The 21,469-nt window shown below is 38.4% G+C and overlaps 1 pseudogene across 1 annotated transcript; it reads right to left on the minus strand.

The window, feature by feature from the left end:
* Positions 1–3,966: 3,966 nt before the first annotated feature.
* LOC307069628 (small ribosomal subunit protein eS1-like) lies at positions 3,967–4,803 on the minus strand (annotated as a pseudogene). Its single transcript has one exon. The product of its transcript is annotated as a small ribosomal subunit protein eS1-like (transcript).
* Between the last annotated feature and the right edge of the window lie 16,666 nt (positions 4,804–21,469).

The raw sequence follows: 21,469 nt of genomic DNA on the forward strand, positions 1-21,469 counted from the left end.
TGGTCTAAATGCACCAATTAAAAGAATGTCAGAGTGGATCAAAAACCAAGACCCAACTATATGTTGTCTACATGTAACCCACTTTAACTATAAAGACACATATAGATTAAAAGTAAATGGATGGAAGAAAATATACCATACTAACACTAATCAAAAGAAAGCAGGAGGGGCTACCCTGGTGGCACAGTGGTTGAGAGTCCGCCTGCCGATGCAGGGGACGCAGGTTCGTGCCCCGGTCTGGGAGGATCCCACATGCCATGGAGCGGCTGGGCCCGTGAGCCATGGCCGCTGGGCCTGCGCATTCGGAGCCTGTGCTCCGCAATGGGAGAGGCCACAACAGTGAGAGGCCCACATACTGCAAAAAAAAAAAAAAAGAAAAGAAAGCAGGAATCATTATTTTAATTTCAGACAGAGCAAACTTCAAAGCAAGGAACATTATCAAGGATAAAGAAGGGTATTACACAATGATAAAGGGGTCAATTTTCCAAAAAGACATAACAATCCCAAATGTGTGTGTGCCTAACAAGAGTGTCAAACTATGTAAGGCCAAAACTAATAAAATTGCAAAGAGAAGTAGATGAGTCCACTATCATAGTTGGAGACTTCAACTCTGTCAGAAACGGACAGATTCAGGTGGCAGAAAATCAGTAAATTATATCAGTAGTTGAATTCAACAACACTATTAATCAACTGCATATAACTGACATCTACAGACTATTCATCTAACATCAGCAGAATATACATTCTTAAGCTCACATGGAACATTTACCAAGACAAACCAAATTCTGGGCCAAAAACACACCTTAACAAATTTAAAAGAATAGAAATTATACATCGTCTGCTCTCAGAGAACAATGGAGTTAAACTAGAAATCAATAACAGAAAGATAACTGGAAAATCATAAAATATGTGGAGATTCAGCAACATCCTTCTAAATAATACATGGATCAAAGAAGAAATCCCAAAAGAAATTTTTAAATATTTTGAACTAAATGAAAACAAAAACACAACTTATAAAAATTCGTGGGACGCAGTAAAAGCAGTGCTTAGAAGGAAATGTGTAGCATTGAATGCATATATTAGAAAATACAATAACTGAAATGAAAATTTCACTGGAGGGGCTCAAAAGTAGCTTTAAAGTTGGAAAAGAAAGAATTAATGAACTTAAAGACAGATCAATGGAGATTATGCAATCTGAAGAACAGAGAAAACAGAATGAAGAAAAATGAACAGAGTTTCAGAAATACCAGCCACCATTAAGCACACCAACACCAATGTAATGGGAATGCCAGTAGGAGAGGAAAGAGCAGAAAAAAATATTCAAAAAAATGTCTGAAAAATTCCTAAATTTGATGAAAATCCTATGCATCCAGGAAGTTCCATGTAGGATAAATTCAAAGAGAACCACAATCAGACATATCACAGTAAAAAAGGCAGAAAGCCAAAGACAAGAAGAAAATCTTGAAAGCAGCAAGAAAAAACGCCTAGTCACTTACAAAGGAACCCCAATAAGATTAACATTTGACTTCTCAGCAAAATAACAAAAGCCAAAAGGCAGTGCGATAACATATTCAAAGTGCTCAAAGAAAAGTCTACCAAGAATCCTATATCTAGAAAAGCTGTCTTTCAGAAATGAAGATGAAATAAAGACATTACCAGATAAACAAAAACTGAGAAAATGTATTGCTAGCACACCCACCTTACAAGAAATACTAAAGAAAGTTCTTCAGGTTGAAAGCAAGTTACCCCAGCCATTTGAATCCACAAGAAACGACAGTACCAGTAAAGGTAATTATATAATTATAGAAGACAATATAAATTCATATTTCTTAACTGATTTTTAAAGCCATTATTAAAACAATATGTATATAATTGTATTAATGGGCCTATAACATATAGAAATGTAATATATTTGCCAATAATAGCACAAAGGAAATGGGTGGTGGCTGAGCTGTACTGGACAAAGGAAATGACATCACATAGTAACAAAAATCCATAGGAATAAATGAAGAGAATTAGAAATGATAAATAAGAACGTTAATATAACCATATATTATGGTTATAATAATATAATGGCATGATATAATGCCATAAATATATACTTGCTCTCTTTTCTTCTCTCTGCTTCTTTAAAAGACATAAAATTATAAAAAGTAATAATTACAGCAATGTATTGTTGGGTTTGTAACATATATAAGCTGTAATATATATGATAATAACAGCACAAAAAAGAGGGAATACAGGAATAACATTTCTGTATCTCACTGGAATTAGTATAAATCTGAAGTAAATTATGGTAAGTTAAGATGTACAGGGTAAGCCCTAGAGCAACTAAGGAAATAATTCAAAAAATATAGTGAAAAATATCATTAAATTAACTAAGATTTACATTAGAAAATATTCACTTAATGCAAAATAGAGTAAACAAGGAATAGAGGAACAAAAGAGATATGACACATATAGAAAACAAAATATAAAATGGTAGCCATAATTCTAACTGTATCAATAATAACATTAAATGTGAATGGATTAAACAATCCAATAAAAAAGCAGAGACTGTTAGACTGGATTAAAATACAAGATCCAACTATATGCTGTCACAATTTAGATTCAAAGATACAAATAGATTGAAAGTAAAAGGATGGAAAAAGATATATGGTGCAAACAGCAACTACAAGAAAGCTGGAGTGGCTATACTAATATCAAATAAAATAGACTCTAAAACAAAAACAATGTTACTACAGATTAAAAAGTATATTTTATAATGATAAAAGGGTTAATACATCTGGAAGATAAAACAAGTATAAACATATATGCACCTAACAACCCAAAATACATGAAGTAAAAATTGACAAACATTAAGGGAGAAATAGACAAGTCAACAATAATGGAAACTTCAATAGCCCCCATTCAATAATGTATAGAACAATTAGACAGAAGGCCTAACTGGCAGATGATCAACAAGGAAATAAGACACTTGAGCGGCATTATAAACGAACTAAACAGACACCCATAGAACACTTCACTCAATAATAGCAGAATATAAATTCTTCTCAAGTGCATAGAAACATTCTCCAAATAAGACCATATGTTAGGCCATAAAATAAACCTCAGAGAAAAACAAATATCATGTATTAACGCATATATGTGGAATCTAGAAAAATGGTACAGATGAACCTGTTTGCAAGGCAGAAATAGAGACACAGATGTAGAGAACAAAAGTATGGACACCAAGGGGGGAAGGGGAGGATGGGATGAGCTGCAAGATTGAGATTGACATATATACACTAATATGTATAAAATAGATAACTAATGAAAACTGCTGTATAGCATAGGGAACTCTACATAATGCTCTGTGGTGACCTAAATGGGATGGAAATCCAAAAAAGAGGGGATATATGTATACGTATAGCTGATTCACTTCAATGTACAGCAGAAATTAACATTATAAAGCAACTATACCCCAATAAAAAAATTTAATAAGTAAATAAAAGGACTGAAATAATAGGAAGTATGTTCTCTAATCACGAAAGAATGATATTAGAAATCAATAAGTGAAAGAAATTTGGAAAACTAACAAATAAGAAGAAATTAAACAACACACTCCACTCTGACTTGCTTGAGACCTTTTCTGAGGTGTCTGAGACTCCTCCTTACTATTTCAGAGTCTTCCTGTCAGACTGAGACATTTTGACATGTTTGAGATCCTTCCTTCTTTTTGGTCACAAATAAGACTTTTTATTTGTCACCACTAAAAGTCTGAATTTTTTTTTTTTCGGTACGCGGGCCTCTCACTGTTGTGGCCTCTCCTGTTGCGGAGCACAGGCTCCGGATGCGCAGGCTCAGCAGCCATGGCTCACGGGCCTAGCCGCTCCGTGGCATGTGGGATCTTCCCGGACCGGGGCACGAACCCGTGTCCCCTGCATCGGCAGGCAGACCCTCAACCAATGCGCCACCAAAGAAGCCCTAAGTCTGAATTTTAAACAGAGTCTTGGACTGGTGGCTCATATCCATCAGCTTGTTCAACTTTAGTACCTGTCTCATCCCAGTAGACTTTCCAGAACTACTACCATCACAATTAAGCCCCATGAGCTTTCCCAATTCAAACGTGGGCTTTTTTAGCATCCTTACTTCTCTAACAAAGACATCATGGAGTGGATAAATACATTGGCAAACCTCTTCTATGTCTTTTCCAATGCTGTCTGGAATCAATTTATTGACTACTTCTTTCAAGTCATTTGTCTACACCTCTAGGGTCATGATTTCCATCATCTTCTTCTGGATTTGGCAGACCTGTTGGTGCTAAGTATAAGAGCTCTTCCAAATCTAATTGTTGCATTTTTTAATAAAATAGACAAAGCAAATAACTTTCAGTAGTCTTGACATTGACATGAGCTTCAATCACAGGCTGCCATGTTTTGACCATGGAGCATATTTTGTCGCAGGTAAACTCCATGCTATGGAAGTTAGTTAGGCAGTTTTGCCCTGAATGTCCTCAGTAATTAGCTTGAGTATTCTAAATGCAACTGCATCATTCTGCAGATCAGCAAGGCTCATTTCAAAAACATGATATCATTTGATTCCTTGAGCTCTCATGACTAGTGTTTTTCCAACATTTCTTATATTGAACAGAGCTGGTGCTTTCACATCATACCAGTCTTCCTTAGAAATTGGATCAACCACTTTCTTCTTGGGTCCCTTTTTGCTGCTTTTCATTAGGTGCTTGTTCCTGCCAACTGTCAAGGAGCTGCTCAGAGCCCTTCCTTGGTTTTGAGACTCTCTCTGACTTCTCCATCCTGACATGTTTTTGATCCTTCCCTTCCTATTTGAGACTCTCCCTGACTTGTCTGACCCTCTTCCTGACATATGTGACTGTCTTCCTGGCCTATTTGAGACCCATCCTTAACTATATATATATATATATATAAACACTAAAACTTTGCCTGACATCTTTTTTTTTTAACCTTTTTATTGGAGTATAATTGCTTTACAATGCTGTGTTAGTTTCTGCTTTATAGCAAAATGAATCAGTTATAGATATACATATATCCCCATATCTCTTCCCTCTTCCATTTCCCTCCCTCCCACTCTCCCTATCCTTCCCATCTAGCTGGTCATAAAGCATCAAGCTGATCTCCCTGTGCTATGCGACTACTTCCCACTAGCTATCTATTTTACATTTGGTAGTGTATCTATGTCCATATATACACTAGCACTCTCTCACTTTGTCCCAGCTTACCCTTCCCCCTCCCCATGTCCTCAGCTCCATTCTCTAGTAGGTCTGCGTCTTTATTCCCGTCTTGCCCCTAGTTTCTTCATGACTTTTTTTTTTTTTTTAGATTCCATATATATGTGTTAGCATATGGTATCTGTTTTTCTCTTTCTGACTTACTTCACTCTGTAGGACAGACTCTAGGTCCATCCACCTCACTACAAATAACTCAATTTCAGTTCTTTATATGGCTGAGTAATATTCCATTGTATATATGTGCCTCATCTTCTTTATCCATTCATCTGTCGATGGACACTTAGGTTGCTTCCATGTCCTGGCTATTGTAAACAGAGCTGCAATGAACATTGTGGTACATGACTCTTTTTGAATTATGGTTTTCTCAGGTTATATGCCCAATAGTGGGATTGCTGGGTCATATGGTAGTTCTATTTGTATTTTTTTAAGGAACCTCCATACTGTTCTCCATAGTGGCTGTACCAATTTACATTCCCACCAACAGTGTATGAGGGTTCCCTTTTCTCCACACCCTCTCCAGCATTTATTGTTTCTAGATTTTTTGATGATGGCCATTCTGATTGGTGTGAGATGATATCTCATTGTAGTTTTGATTTGCATTTCTCTAATGATTAAAGATGTTGAGCTTCCTTTCATGTGTTTGTTGGCAATCTGTATATCTTCTGTGGAGAAATGTCTATTTAGGTCTCCTGCCCAATTTTGGATTGCGGTGTTTGTTTTTTTGATATTGAGCTGCATGGGATGCTTGAAAATTTTGGTGATTAATCCTTTGTCAGTTGCTTCATTTGCAAATATTTTCTCCCATTCTGAGGGTTGCCTTTTCATCTTGTTTATGGTTTCCTTTGCTGTGCAAAAGCTTTTAAGTTTAATTGGGTCCCATTTGTTTATTTTTGTTTTTATTTCCATTTCTCTAGAAGGTCGGTCAAAAAGGATCTTGCTGTGATTTATGTCATAGAGTGTTCTGCCTATGTTTTCCTCTAAGAGTTTGATAGTGTCTGGCCTTACATTTAGGTCTTTAATCCATTTTGAGTTTATTTTTATGTGTGCTGTTAGGGAGTGTTCTAATTTCATTCTTTTACATGTAGCTGTCCAGGTTTCCCAGCACCACTTATTGAAGAGACTGTCTTTTCTCCATTGTATATTCTTGCCTCCTTTATCAAAGATAAGGTGACCATATGTGCATGGGTTTATCTCTGGGCTTTTTATCCTGTTCCATTGATCTATATTTCTGTAATTGTGCCAGTACCATACTGTCTTGATTACTGTAGCTTTGTAGTATAGTCTGAAGTCAGGGAGCCTGATTCCTCCAGCTCCGTTTTTCTTTCTCAAGATTGCTTTGGCTTTTCGGGATCTTTTGTGTTCCCATACAAATTGTGAAATTTTTTGTTCGAGTTCTGTGAAAAATGCCATTGGTAGTCTGATAGGGATTGCATTGAATCTGTAGATTGCTTTGGGTAGTAGAGTCATTTTCACAATGTTGATTCTTCCAAGCCAAGAACATGGTATATCTCTCCATCTATTTGTATCATCTTTAATTTCTTTCATCAGTGTCTTATAATTTTCTGCATACAGGTCTTTTGTCTCCTTAGGTAGGTTTATTCCTAGGTATTTTATTCTTTTTGTTGTAATGGTAAATGGGAGTGTTTTCTTGATTTCACTTTCAGATTTTTCATCCTTAGTGTACAGGAATTCCAGAGATTTCTGTGCATTAATTTTGTATCCTGCTACTTTACCAAATTCATTGATTAGCTCTAGGAGTTTTCTGGTAGCATCTTTAGGATTCTCTATGTATAGTATCATGTCATCTGCAAACAGTGACAGCTTTACTTCTTCTTTTCCAATTTGGATTCCTTTTATTTCTTTTTCTTCTCTGATTGCTGTGGCTAAAACTTCCAAAACTAGGTTGAATAAGAGTGGTGAGAGTGGGCAACCTTGTCTTGTTCCTGATCTTAGTGGAAATGGTTTCAGTTTTTCATCATTAAGGACGATGTTGGCTGTGCGTTTGTCATATATGGCCTTTATTATGTTGAGGTAAGTTCCTTCTATGCCTACTTTCTGAAGGTTTTTTATCATAAATGGGAGTTGAATTTTGTCGAAAGCTTTCTCTGCATCTACTGAGATGATCATATGGTTTTTCTCCTTCAATTTGTTAATATGGTGTATCACATTGATTGATTTGCGTATATTGAAGAATCCTTGCATTCCTGGGATAAACACCACTTGATCATGGTGTATGATCCTTTTAATGTGCTGTTGCATTCTGTTTGCTAGTATTTTCTTGAGGATTTTTGCATCCATATTCATCAGTGATATTGGTCTGTAGTTTTCTTTTTTTGTGACATCTTTGTCTGGTTTTGGTATCAGGGTGGTGGTGGCCTCATAGAATGAGTTTGGCAGTGTTCCTCCCTCTGCTACATTTTGGAAGAGTTTGAGGATAGGTGTTAGCTCTTCTCTAAATGTTAGATAGAATCCTCCTGTGAAGCCATCTGGTCCTGGGCTTTTGTGTGTTGGAAGATTTTTTATCACAGTTTCAATTTCAGTGCTTGTGATTGGTCTGTTCATATTTTCTACTTCTTCCTGGTTCAGACTCGGAAGGGTGTGCATTTCTAAGAATTTGTCCATTTCTTCCAGGTTGTCCATTCTATTGGCATAGAGTTGCTTGTAGTAATCTCTCATGATCCGTTGTATTTCTGCAGTGTCAGTTGTTACTTCCCCTTTTTCATTTCTAATTCTATTGATTTGAGTCTTCTCCCTTTTTCTTGATGAGTCTGGCTAATGGTTTATCAATTTTGTTTTTCTCAAAGAACCAGCTTTCAGTTTTATTGATCTTTGCTATCATTTCCTTCATTTCTTTTTCATTTATTTCTGATGTTTATGATTTCTTTCCTTCTGCTAACTTTGGGGTTTTTTTGTTCTTCTTTCTCTAATTGCTTTAGGTGTAAAGTTAGGTTGTTTATTTGAGTTGTTTCTTGCTTCTTAAGCTAGGATTGTATTGCTATAAACTTCCCTCTTAGAACTGCTTTTGCTGCATCCCTTAGGTTTTGGGTTGTCGTGTTTTCATTGTCATTTGTTTCTTGGTATTTTTTGATATCCTCTTTGATTTCTTCAGTGATCTCTTGGTTATTAAGTAGTGTATTGTTTAGCCTCCATGTGTTTGTAGTTTTTACAGATTTTTTCCTCTAATTGATATCTCGTCTCATAGCATTGTGGTCGGAAAAGATACTTGATACAATTTCAATTTTCTTCAACTTACCAAGGCTTGATTTGTGACCCAAGATATGCTCTGTCCTGGAGAATGTTCCATGAGCACTTGAGAAGAAAGTGTATTCTGTTGTTTTTGGATGGAATGTCCTATAAATATCAATTAAGTCCTTCTTGTTTAATATATCATTTAAAGCTTGTGTTTCCTTATTTATTTTCATTTTGGATGATCTGTCCATTGGTGAAAGTGGGGTGTTAAAATCCCCTAGTATGAATGCATTACTGTCGATTTCCCCTTTTATGGCTGTTAGTATTTGCCTTATGTATTGATGTGCTCCTATGTTAGGTGCATAAATATTTACAATTGTTATATCTTCTTCTTGGATCGATCCCTTGATCATTATGTAGTGTCCTTCTTTGTCTCTTGTAATAGTCTTTGTTTTAAAGTCTATTTTGTCTGATATGAGAATTGCTACTCCAGCTTTCTTTTGGTTTCCATTTGCATGGAATATCTTTTTCCATCCCCTCACTTTCAGTCTGTATGTGTCCCTAGGTCTGAAGTGGGTCTCTTGTAGACAGCAAATATATGGGTCTTGTTTTTGTGTCCATTCAGCCAGTCTATGTCTTCTGGTTGGAGCATTTAATCCATTTACATTTAAGGTAATTATCGATATGCATGTTCCTATTACTATTTTCTTAATTGTTTTGGGTTTGTTATTGTAGGTCTTTTCCTTCTGTTGTGTTTCTTGCCTAGAGAAGTTCCTTTAGCATTTGTTGTAAAGCTGGTTTGGTTGTGCTGAATTCTCTTAGCTTTTGCTTGTCTGTAAAGGTTTTAATTTCTCCATCAAATCTGAATGAGATCCTTGCTGGGTAGAGTAATCTTGGTTGTAGGTTTTTCCCTTTCATCACTTTAAATATGTCCTGCCATTCCCTTCTGGCTTACAAAGTTTCTGCTGAAAGATCAGCTGTTAACCTTATGGGGATTCCCTTTTATGTTATTTGTTGTTTTCCCTTGCTGCTTTTAATATTTTTTCTTTGTATTTTGTTGCAGTTTTTCAGTCAGAGATGAAAAGGAGTCCAACACACGAGATGTATGCATTAAAGCACAGTGGTAGAGGGCTGTTGCTCGCTCAGGCAAAACAGCAAAGCCCTCAGTCCACTATGGCGTATTTATTTAAGCTTTATCTTACATCTATTATACTTTTTGTAATTAAAAGCACATTTTAAGAGCTAGATGTACTTTACTTATAACTTTATCTAACACAAAGAGTTCTATTTAGCGCAGGCTCTGCCTTCCTTGAACATCTAATCAGTGCACCTCCTTATTTCCTTATGTTCCCAATTATACCAAGGACATGCATGGGTCAGTGCCCAGAACGATCAGTACTGCTTGCAGTCCTGAAACATTCACATGCACCCAGCTTGCTAGGTGAACTGATTCTTGGGTCACGTCTCTTCCCATGTCCTCAGTTACCCTTCTACATATTTAATTTTTGACAGTTTGATTAATATGTGTCTTGGCATGTTTCTCCTTGGATTTATCCTGTATGGGACTCTCTGTGCTTCCTGGACTTGATTAACTATTTCCTTTCCCATATTAGGGAAGTTTTCAACTATAATCTCTTCAAATATTTTCTCAGTCCCTTTCTTTTTCTCTTCTTCTTCTGGGACCCCTATAATTCGAATGTTGGTCTCCGCCCATGAAGGGGCTTCTAGTGTGTGGTAACCTTTCCTCCTTCACAGCTCCCTCCCACTGGTGCAGGTCCCGTCCCTATTCTTTTTTCTCTGTGTTTTCTTTTTTCTTTTGCCCTACCCAGGTATGTGGGGAGTTTCTTGCCTTTTGGGAGGTCTGAGGTCTTCTGCCAGCATTCAGTGGGTGTTCTGTAGGAGTTGTTCCACATGTGGATGTATTTCTGATGTATTTGTGGGGAGGAAGGTGATCTCCACGTCTTACTCTTCCACCATCTTGAACCTCCTCCCCTGCCTGACATCTTTAAGGCCCTTTCAGTTTTGTTTGAGACTCTTTCTGATGATATTGAGACCCTTCCTGAGTGCTGAATCAATCCCTGGTGCAGTCTTAAGAAGAGGCAAAAAGACCGTTAGCCTCAGACCTGAAAGAACCTTTCTTTAAGCATCTTGTCAAGAAATGTTTATGACCATATATCAAGAAAACCTCATCAATACTTTTTCCAACCCTCAATTGCAAATGGAAAATAGAGACTTTTGTTGGTCATTTTCCTAGTCTTTTAATAAAAATTTTCTACAATTTTGTTTGTGTCAGTGTTTTTCATTAGAATATAGCTTTAGCTGTTGTCTTGGAGAGCCAAAATAATAGTCTTACACAATAGAAAGCAGTTCATTTCTCCTTCGTGTTAACATCTGGGCACATGTGGTCCAGGGCTGCCCTCTCAGTACCATGGTGGTTCCCAGGCTCCTCTGTCTTATGGAATTGCCATGCCCAGGTGGAGCTTTTCCACATGGTCCAAGATAGCTCATTAGCACATCCCTCTTCCGTCTTCCGGCCAAAAAGAAGAGGGAAGAGATAGGGGGTAGCAAACTCTGCCCTTTTAAGGACATGACCCGAAAACTGCACATATCACTTCTCCTCACATATCGTTGGCCAGAATGCAGTCACATGACCATACCTAGCTATAAAGGAAGCTGAGTAATGTAGTCTCTATTCTGGGAAGCCATTTTACCTTATTAAACTCAGGTTTCTATTACTACCAAAAAAGAAAGAAAAAGACAAAAAGCTATTGGGGAAAAATTAGCAGTCTCCCATTCTGAAACTTGGAAATTTTTAATTTGGCTTAAAAAGAATTTCCCTCTCTGACAAGAGACAAAAGTGGAATTTCCCTCCCTTTTCTCCTCCTTAACTTGGTAGCTCCCACAGAATAGTTTTTAATTCTAAGCAATGAAAACCAAGGGAAAAAAGCTTGCTGAAAACTGGAGTATTTATTTGTAACCAAAAATGACTTGGACTATCACACTGGTACCTAACGACCAACCTGAATTTTGTAATTGAATGCCTGTGCATGCAGCAAGAGCTCAGAACATTTTGAGATGCAGAGCAGGATCAGATCACCATCTGGACCATAAATAATTTATACATTTTAAATACCTGGGAATCACATGGGTCAGGAATAAATAATATACTAAATCTCAGTGAGAAAAAAATTCTTCCAACATTGTGTCTGTGAATCCAATTTAAATCCTAATGACAGTTCTTAGAATTGGATTAAAATTCAGGAAAGGCCCCTAGTGCTTATGTGAAACTAAATGAACATTATTCTTGATTTTTTAAATATACAAAGAATGGCTGATCAAGTTAAGCTTAAATCTCCACAATCCAGTCATAGGACGGTGGCACCAACTGGGATTGAACTCCACATCCAATGCCCTGTCTTTGGGTAAGACTTTGAGGTAAGACTCCCTTATCGGATTCTGACCAAATAGTGACTTTACACACTGGGCCCTGAGTTTGTGCAATATGGTCAATGCTTTAGGGGTTTTTGAGAGTTTGCTGAGGTGTCTGATTCCTGAAGAAAGAACACGGCAGAAAGAGATACGGGGGGCTGGTCTTAGTTGGTGGTGAGAAGGTGAGACAGAGCACTGGGCTACCCCAGATCCTGGGGGTGGAGCACTGGCAGGGGGTAAGGTCAATCTGGACATTGTCATAAATTCACAACAGAAGCTCTTCCAGGGTGGAGCCAGGAGCCTGAAGCCTAGAAATAAACTAGGTTAGGAACTGGCAAGGTAACTTGACCACTGACCTTCACCAAGCACTTGTCAGTGACCTTGGTCAGCCTTTACAGTCCCAGCCATCTACCTGCCAGCCACTCTCTGGGCAGTGCCTTAAAGGCCCCGCAGATGAAGCTTCAGCATTATACTCTCTGGGATGGATTTCAATGATGAGTTGGTTGGGCATTTTTCTGTCTTATTGGGAAATGAAGGATCATGTGCAGTCCCCTTGAATTTGAATATGTGTGGACACAAATATGTGTTTTTGAGTACTGAGAATTTTTATTTCAAATATATTGAAAGAGTTCTTTTGGACTTAGATGTTTGTTTTTATCATCTATCACTTTGGATATACATAAAAAGGAAAATTATATTACAAAATAAATTGGTGAAGGTATTCCTGAGGCTTCTTCACATTCAGAACCCCACTTTTCTGAACTTTTTAAATTGAGGTATAGCATACATAAAGTATATAAAGTGCACTACTCCTAAAGTTGATTTTCACTTATATGTGGAATCTAAAAAAAAAAAAAAAAAAAAAAAACTTGTAGAAGCAGAGGGTAGAATGGCGCTTACCAGGAGCTTGGGGTGGGGGAATGGGAGAGATGTTGTTTAAGGGTACAAACTTGCAACTAGTAGATAAATAAGTCCTGGACACTATACACAGTACAGTGATTATAGATACTAAAATTGTATTATAAACATTAAACTTGCCTAGAGACTAGATCTTAATTGTTCCCAACACTAGAAGAAATGATACTTATGTGACATGTTAGAGGTGTTAACTAATGCTACAATGGCAATCATACCACAATATAAATATATCAATCTATATATTGAACTTATACAATGTTATATGTCAAATATATCTCAATAAATAAATTTATATATATATAATTGGTGGGAATATAAATTGATACAACCACTTTGGAAAACAGTTTTACAATATGTACTAAAGTTAAACATATTCTTACCAGCAATTCCACTCCTGAGTATATACCCAAGAGAAATGAGTGCATATGTTCACCAAAATACACGTATAAGAACATTCATAGCAGCACTATTCATACTAGTCAACATTGGCAACAACGAAAGTGTCCATCAACAGGAGAATGGATAAATACATTGGTGGTATATTCATACAATAGAATAATACACAGCCACGAAAAAGAACAATGACTAAGATACACAATAACATGGGTGAATATCACAGATCCCATGATGAATGAAAGAAACCAGACACAAAACAGTACATACTGTATGATTCCATCTATATCAAGTTCAAGAACAGGGAAAACTGAGAGATTGTGATAGAAGTCAAAATAATGATTACCTCTTGGAGGTGTTGTTATTAACAAAAGCAATAAACGCTCATTGTAAAACACAAACAGTGCTGCCAGGGCCTCTCTTCCCCCATGTATCTGCAAAACTAACTTCTCACCTTTAAGTCTTTGTTCAAATGTCACTGAGTCAGCAAGGCCTATCCTGACCACCCTATTATAAACTGCAATCCACACCCCTCAACTCCTGATCCTTTGTACCATACTTTCTTACTTTTTCTATTTTACCTTTTACCTTCTAAAATACTCTAGAATTTAGTTATTATATTTTTGGCTTACTACCTGGTCCCCTCGCTAGAATGTAAGCTCCACATCCAGTGACGAGTCTTTGTGGGGAGTATAAAGACCCAGCCCACTTGCCCCAGTTCAGGGCATCACAACAGGCTTATCCCCACTCCAGAGCTCCCCATGGGATCCACTGAGGCCTTTGTTACAACCACATCCAAACTCAACTTTTCCCTGTGCCCAATCAGGCTTCACTCACTCTCCAAAGGTACTGATTTCTACAGAACTTCCCAGGAAGTTTCCTGCATGTGAATCATAGTCTCAAAAGTCTGTTTCCTGCAGTACCTGAACTGTGACACTGTCATTCCCTGAAACAGAGAACAAGGCAGGATCAGGTACTGGGGAAGAGACATGAGTTCAGATTTGGACATGTTCCCTTTGAAGCAACTTTGCCATATCTAAGAAATGTCAAGCAGGCAGTTGCATATATGAGAAAAAGAATAGATTTTTTCCCTCGAGCTGTTCATGATATAATCAAGAAGACACGTGCTCCAAAAAAATCCATAATATGAGGTATTATATTACATAAGATTACAGATGACGTACTAGAGGGGTTCAGAGATGGTCAGGAAAGATTTCCTGGCAAAGGTGACATTTTTTAAATGTGATCAGTGAAGATGGGAGCAGAGGCAGAGCAATGTGAGCTAGGCCTGAAGATAAGACACTCAGAGCAAACACAGGAAGCACTAGGCAGTTCAGTTTGAATGGACGTCAGGTGCACAAAGGGGCTTAGAAGGACACAAGGTTAGGAAGTGTATTAACCAGGGTTCTCCAGAGAAACAGAACCAATAGGATATGTATATGTATTGCAAGAGATTTGGTACAAGGAGTTGGCTCACATGATTATGGAGGCTGGCAATTCCAAAATCTACAGGGTGGGCTGGCAGGCTGGAGACCCAGGAGAGCTGATGCTGCAGTTCAAGTCCAAAGGCCAGTAGGCTAGAGACCCAGGAGAGCTGGTAGTGCAGTTCTAGTCTGAAGACCAGCTACTGTAGAGCCAGGAAGACCAATGTTGCAGGTGAAGTCTGAAAGCAGTCTACTAGAGAATCCTCTGTTGCTTGGGGGAGGCTGGTTTTGTTGTTCTATTCATGCCTTCTAGTGATTAGATGAGGCCCACCAAATTAGAGAGGGCAATCTGCTTTACTCAAAGTCCACCAATGTAAATGTTAACCTTATCCAAAAACATCCTTACAGAAGCACTCAGGATAGTTTGACCAAAGATCTTGGCACCCCATGGACCAGCCAAGTTGACATGTACAGTTAACCATCACAGGAAGGTATGGGCCAGCTGAGGAAAGACCTTGACTGCCAGAGTTTAGGCTGTGGGAACTTCTAAAGGTATAGAGGCCAGAGGACTGGAATGAGAGAGCCTAGAGGCAGAGAGAGAACTTAGGAGACTACTGTGACCATCTAGGCAAGAGGGAAAACAGGGTAATGACAGTGAGCCTGCAGGTCAGTAAGACCTTGAATGCTAGAGATTAGGCTGTGGGAACTTCTAAAGGTTTAGAGGCCAGAGGACTGGAATGAGAGAGCCTAGAGGCAGAGAGAGAACTTAGGAGACTACTGTGACCATTTAGGCAAGAGGGAAAACAGGATAATGACAGTGAGCCTGAAGGGAAGAAACAGAGGCAAGCAATATGGAACTGACAAGACTTGGCAAGTGACCAGTCCTGGGGATGAGGGAAAGTATGCAGAGAATGACTTTGTAGTTTTAAACCTAGGCAACCAGGAGGATGGTGAAGCCACTGAGAGAAATGAAGGGATTGGGAGAGAGAAGATGACTGTCTCCCTGGGGGCTCCTCTGGTTGAGGAGCTTGGGGCATGTTCAGGTTATCAACTGATGTGTAACAAACCACCCAAAAATGGTGACCTAAAACCAATAAAATATTTTGCTCACAAATCTGAGAATGACTGGACTCACATAGCTGTTGTCACTCTGTATAATGATGCACTGTATTAATTTTGTGTTGGTAACAGGAAATTAATTCTTCACATAAGAATTATTAAATGGCTAATGAAAGCAAACATTTCTGCATATTACCTACTGAACGTTTTTTAAATTCAGCACCATTTTAATCTACTGACACTGATTAATTTTAGAGCGTACTTCATTGCCCTAAAAGAAAATTATCTACTGTGTGTACCTCTCCAGTGCTCAGAAAGCATTCTGAGTTACAGTATGAAATGTCTAACATGTTTTAAAAGTAGAACTTGGTTGAATGTAAAATGGATGGCTAGTGGGAAGCAGCCACATAGCACAGGGAGATCAGCTCGGTGCTCTGTGACCACCTAGAGGGGTGGGATAGGGAGGGTGGCAGGGAGACGCAAGAGGGAGGGGGATATGGGGATATATGTATACATACAGCTGATTCACTTTGTTGTACAGCAGAAACTAACACAACATCGTAAAGCAATTATACTCCAATAAAGATGTTACATATATATAAAAAATAAGTAGAACTTGGTTGAATTACCTATCTTTTAAATTAATTTTAGATTTCCCTTTGATTGTAGTTTTATTGGATTTTATTAAGTATTCTAGATCTAGTTGAAATTTAAAAAATAACTTTATTGAGTCATAACTTACTACCATAAAGTTCACCCTGTTTTTAAGTGTGCAACGCAGTGATCTGTAGTAAATTTATTGAGTTGTGCAGCCATCACCACATACAGTTTTAGAATACTTGTATAATCCCAGCCCCAGGCAACCACTGCCTCTACAGATTTCCCTTTTCTGGACTTTTCATATAAATGGAATTACACAATATATATGTTCTTTTGAGTCTGGCTTCTTTCACTTAGCATGGTGCTGTCAAGGTTCATGCATGTTATAGCATGCATCAATACTTCATTATTTTTTATAGCAAAATAATATTCCACTGTATGGATATACCACATTTTGTTTATCTGTTCATCAGTGGGTGGACGTTTGGGTTGTTTCCACCTTTGAGCTATTATGAATAATAATAGCTGCTGTGAATATCTACATGTAAGTCTTTGTGTGGACATAAGCTTTCATTTGTCTTGTGTAGATATCTAAGAGTGGAATGGCTGGGTCATATGGTAAATTTATATTTAACTTTTTAAGAAACTATGGGGCTTCCCTGGTGGCACAGTGGTTGAGAGTCCGCCTGCAGATGCAGGGGACACGGGTTCATGCCCTGGTCCGGGAGGATCCCACATGCCACGGAGCGGCTGGGCCCGTGAGCCATGGCCGCTGAGCCTGTGCATCCGGAGCCTGCGCTCCGCAAGGGGAGAGGCCACAACAGTGAGAGGCCCGCGTAACGCAAAAAAAAAAAAAAAAAAAAAGAAACTATGAAACAATTTTCCAAAGTTATTGTACCATTTTTTCTTACCTACCCCCAGTAGGGTTCCTATTTCTCCACCACATTCTTGCCACCATTTGTTACCGTCTGTCATTTTTATTCTAGCCATCCTAGTGGGCATGAAATTGTATCTCATGGTTGTGATTTGCATTTCCATCATAACAATGATGTTAAGCATCTTTTCATGTGCTTAATTAGCCATTTGTACATTGTCTCTGGTGAAATATCTATTCAAATCCTTTGCTCGTTTTTAATTGGGTTGTTTGTCTTTTTAAAACTGAGTTGTGGGCTTCCCTGGTGGTGCAGTGGTTAAGAATCTGCCTGCCAATGCAGGGGACATGGGTTCGAGCCCTGGTCCGGGAAGATCCCACATGCTGCGGAGCAACTAAGCCCACATGCCACTACTACTAAAGCCCACGCACCTAGAGCCTGTGCTCCACTACAAGAGAAGCCGCCACAATGAGAAGCCCACACACCACAACAAAGAGTAGCCCCCGCTCACCGCAACTAGACAAGCCCATGCGCACAACAAAGACCCAATGCAGCCAAAAATAAATAAATAAATAAAATTATTTTTTTAAAAAATGAGTTGTAAGAGTTCTTTATTCTGGGTTGAAATTGAATATAATCAATAACCACCTTTCTAGAGTACAATATGATATTATGTTCCAAATGCCCTAGAACTTTTTGTTTATCCATCCAAGTGGGCATCATGGTGGATACTGTGATGCACCACCTAGATCTTTCTTCTTCTTGTCCAACTTCAAGAGTATGGTCAGCAGACAGCCCTTATATATCAGCCCTCCAGGGTCTGCCTCAGCTGCAGAGAACCACCAGGGTAGCCCACATCCAATGACTGATCAATGCAGGGGTATAAAGATCTGGCCATATCCACCCAGCTCTGGACAACTCTGTAGGGCTATTCTAACTCCAGCACTCCCTGTAGGGTCAGCCAAGTCTGTCACCAGGCTTGCATCAAAGCTTAACTTCTCCCTCTTCCCAGTCCTGCTTTCTTCCCCTCCCCTCCACCAGTGTTGATTTCAAGAGCACTTTTCCCAGCTTCACTGAGATATAACTGACATATAACATTGTGTAATTGAAGGTGTATGATGTGTTGACTTGATATATTTGAATATTGCAAAATGCATATTTTAGCATTTTAGCATTAGCCAACACCTCCAATCTATCACATAATTACTACTTCTTTGTTGTGGTGAAAACATTTAAGATCTACTCTCCCAGCAACATTCAAATATATAATACAGTATTATTAGCTCTAATCATCATGCTGTACATTAGATCCCCAGAACTTGTTAATCTTATAACTGGAAGTTTATACCCTTTGACTAACATCTCCCCATTTCTCCCATCCCCAGCCCCTGGTAACCACCATTCTACTCTCTGTTTCTCTGAGTTCAGCCTTTTTTTTTTTTTTTTTAACATCTTTATTGCAGTATAATTGCTTTACGATGGTGTGTTAGTTTCTGCTTTATAACAAAGTGAATCAGTTATACATATACATATATCCCCACATCTCTTCCCTCTTTCATCTCTTCAGCTTTCTCAGATTCCACCGATAAGTGATATCACACAGTATTTGTCTTTCTCTGTCTGACTTATTTCACTTAGCATAATGCCCTCAAGGTTAATCCAAGTGTCACAAATGACAGGATTTCCTTCTTTCTCATGGCTGAATAATATGTGTGTGTATGCGTGCGTGTATCACATCTTTATCCATTCATCGATTAAGGGATACTTAGGTTGTTTCCATATCTTGGCTAATGTGAATAACGCTGCAATGAACATAGGAGTGGAGATATCTTTTTGAGATATAGATTTCATCTCCTTAGGGGATATATGCAGAAGTAGGATTGCTGGTTCATATGGTAGTTCTATTTTTAGTTTTTTGAAGAACCTCCATACTGCTTTTCAAAACCCAATTTACATTCCCACCAACAGTACACGAGGGTTTCCTTTGCTCCACATCCTCACCAACTCTTATCTCTTGTTTTCTTGATAAAAGCCATTCTAATGGGTGTGAGGTGATATCTCACTGTGATTTTGATTTACATTTCCCTGATAATTAATGATGTCAAGCACCTTTTCATATGTCTGTTGGCCTTTTTTATGTCTTCTTTCAAAAAATGTCTATTCAGGTCCTTTGCCCATTTTTTAATTGGACTTTTTTGGTTTTTGCTACTGAGTTGTGTGAGTTCTTTATGTATTTTTGATATTAACCCCTATCAGATCTATGATTTGCAAATATTTTCTTCCATTCCGTAGGTTGCCTTCTCATTTTGTTGATTGTTTCTTTGGCTGTGTAGAAGCTTTTTAGGTTGCTGTAGTCCCACTTATTTACTTTTTATTTTGTTGCTTGAGCTTTTGGTATCATATCCAGGAAATCACTGCCAAGACCAATGTCAAGGAGCTTTTTCCCTAAGTTTTCCTCCAGGAGTTTTACAGTTTTAGGTCTTATGTTTAAGTCTTTAATCCATTTTGAGTTAATTTTTGTTAGTGGTGTAAGATGGGGATCCAATTTCATTCTTCTACATGTGGTTATCCAGTTTTCCCAATACCATTTGTTGAAAAACTATTCTTTCCCCATAGAGTATTCTTGGCTCCCTTGTCAAATATTAGTTGACCATACATGTGTGAGTTTATTTCCAGGCTCTCAATTTTGTTGCATCGGTCTATGTGTCTATTTTTACAGCAGTACCATACTGTTTTGATTACTATAGCTTTATAGTATAATTTGAAATCAGGGAATACGATGCTTCCAACTTTGTTCTTCTCTCTCACAATTGCTTTGGCTATTGGGGATCTTTTGTGGCTCCATCTTTCATACAAATTTTAGGATTTTTTTTTTTTTTTGGCCATGCTACACGGCATGTGCGATCTTAGTTCCCTGACCAAGGATCAAACCCACACCCCCTGCATTGAAAGCATACAGTCTTCACCACTGGACTGCCAGGGAAGTCCCAGGATTGTTTTTTCTATTTCTGTGAAAAATGCCATTGGAATTTTGATAGAGATTGCACTGAATCTACAGATTGCTTTGGGTAGTATGGACATTTTAACAATATTAATTCTTCCAATCCATGAGCACAGAATCTTTCTATTTATTTGTGTCTTCTTTAATTTCTTTCATCAAAGTCTTATAGATTTCAGTATACAGATCTTTCAACCCCTTGGTTAAATTTATTCCTAAGTATTTTACAGTTTTGATGCTATTATGAACGGGATTTTTTTTTCTTTTTCAGATGTTTTGTTGTTAGTATATAAAAACCCAACTGTTTTCTGTGTGTCAACTTTGTATCCTGCAACTTTCCTGAATCTGTTGATTAGTGCCAGCAGTTTTTTGTGGGGTCTTTAGGATTTTCTATATATAAGATAATATCATCTGCACACAAAGACAATTTTACTTCTTCCTTTTTGTTTTGGATACCTTTTATCTCTTTTGCTTGCCTAATTGCCAAGAGCACTTCTTAATTAACATCCTACACACTAAACTCCATCTCAGAATCAGCTCCCTGGAGCCAACCTCCAACAGGCAGCTTTCATTTCAACTCCTCAGAGATTGGCACATGCACACACATACCCATGCACACATACTATCACTTGATTGGCCCAGAAGTGAGCACCCGACACAAGATGGATGAATCAGAGCCCTTCCCTGGGAGTACTGAACTTGGGAATCTAAGAGACTAAGTTGCTGCCCTTCTCTGATGCAAACCTGGAAAATAGGAGGGTAGGAAAGAGTAACACAGGGACTTCCCTGGTGACTCAGTGGTTAAGAATCTGCCTGCCAATGGAGGGGACACAGGTTCAAGTCCTGGTCCGGGAAGATTCCACATGCTGCGGAGCAACTAAGCCTGTACACCACAACTGCTGAGCCTGCACTCTAGAGCCTGCAAGCCACAACTACTGAGCCCATGTGCCACAACTACTGAAGCCCACGTGCCTAGAGCCCGTGCTCCACAAGAGAAAACACTGCAATGAGAAGCCCATGCACTGCAAGGAAGAGTAGCCCCTGCTCGCCGCAACCAGAGAAAGCCTACGCATAGCAATGAAGACCCAATGTAGCCAAAAATAAATAAATTTTTAAATAAAAGGACTAACACAGTATGTCTGGTTGCTTACTCCTTGCATGTCTCCAAGGGAACCTTGGAGATGTCAAGCATTGCCCAGCACCTGGGAACGTAGATTTTTTATGTTAATGATTGATGATTTCGTTGTGTACACCTGGAGCAATGAACCATGCTGTACCAGCCTGTCAGGATTGCTTTGCACAAACATCAGGATTGATGATACGCACCTAAAGGGAAACA

This window comes from Hyperoodon ampullatus, assembly GCF_949752795.1.
Source record: "Hyperoodon ampullatus genome assembly, chromosome: X".
Taxonomy (NCBI): domain Eukaryota; kingdom Metazoa; phylum Chordata; class Mammalia; order Artiodactyla; family Ziphiidae; genus Hyperoodon; species Hyperoodon ampullatus.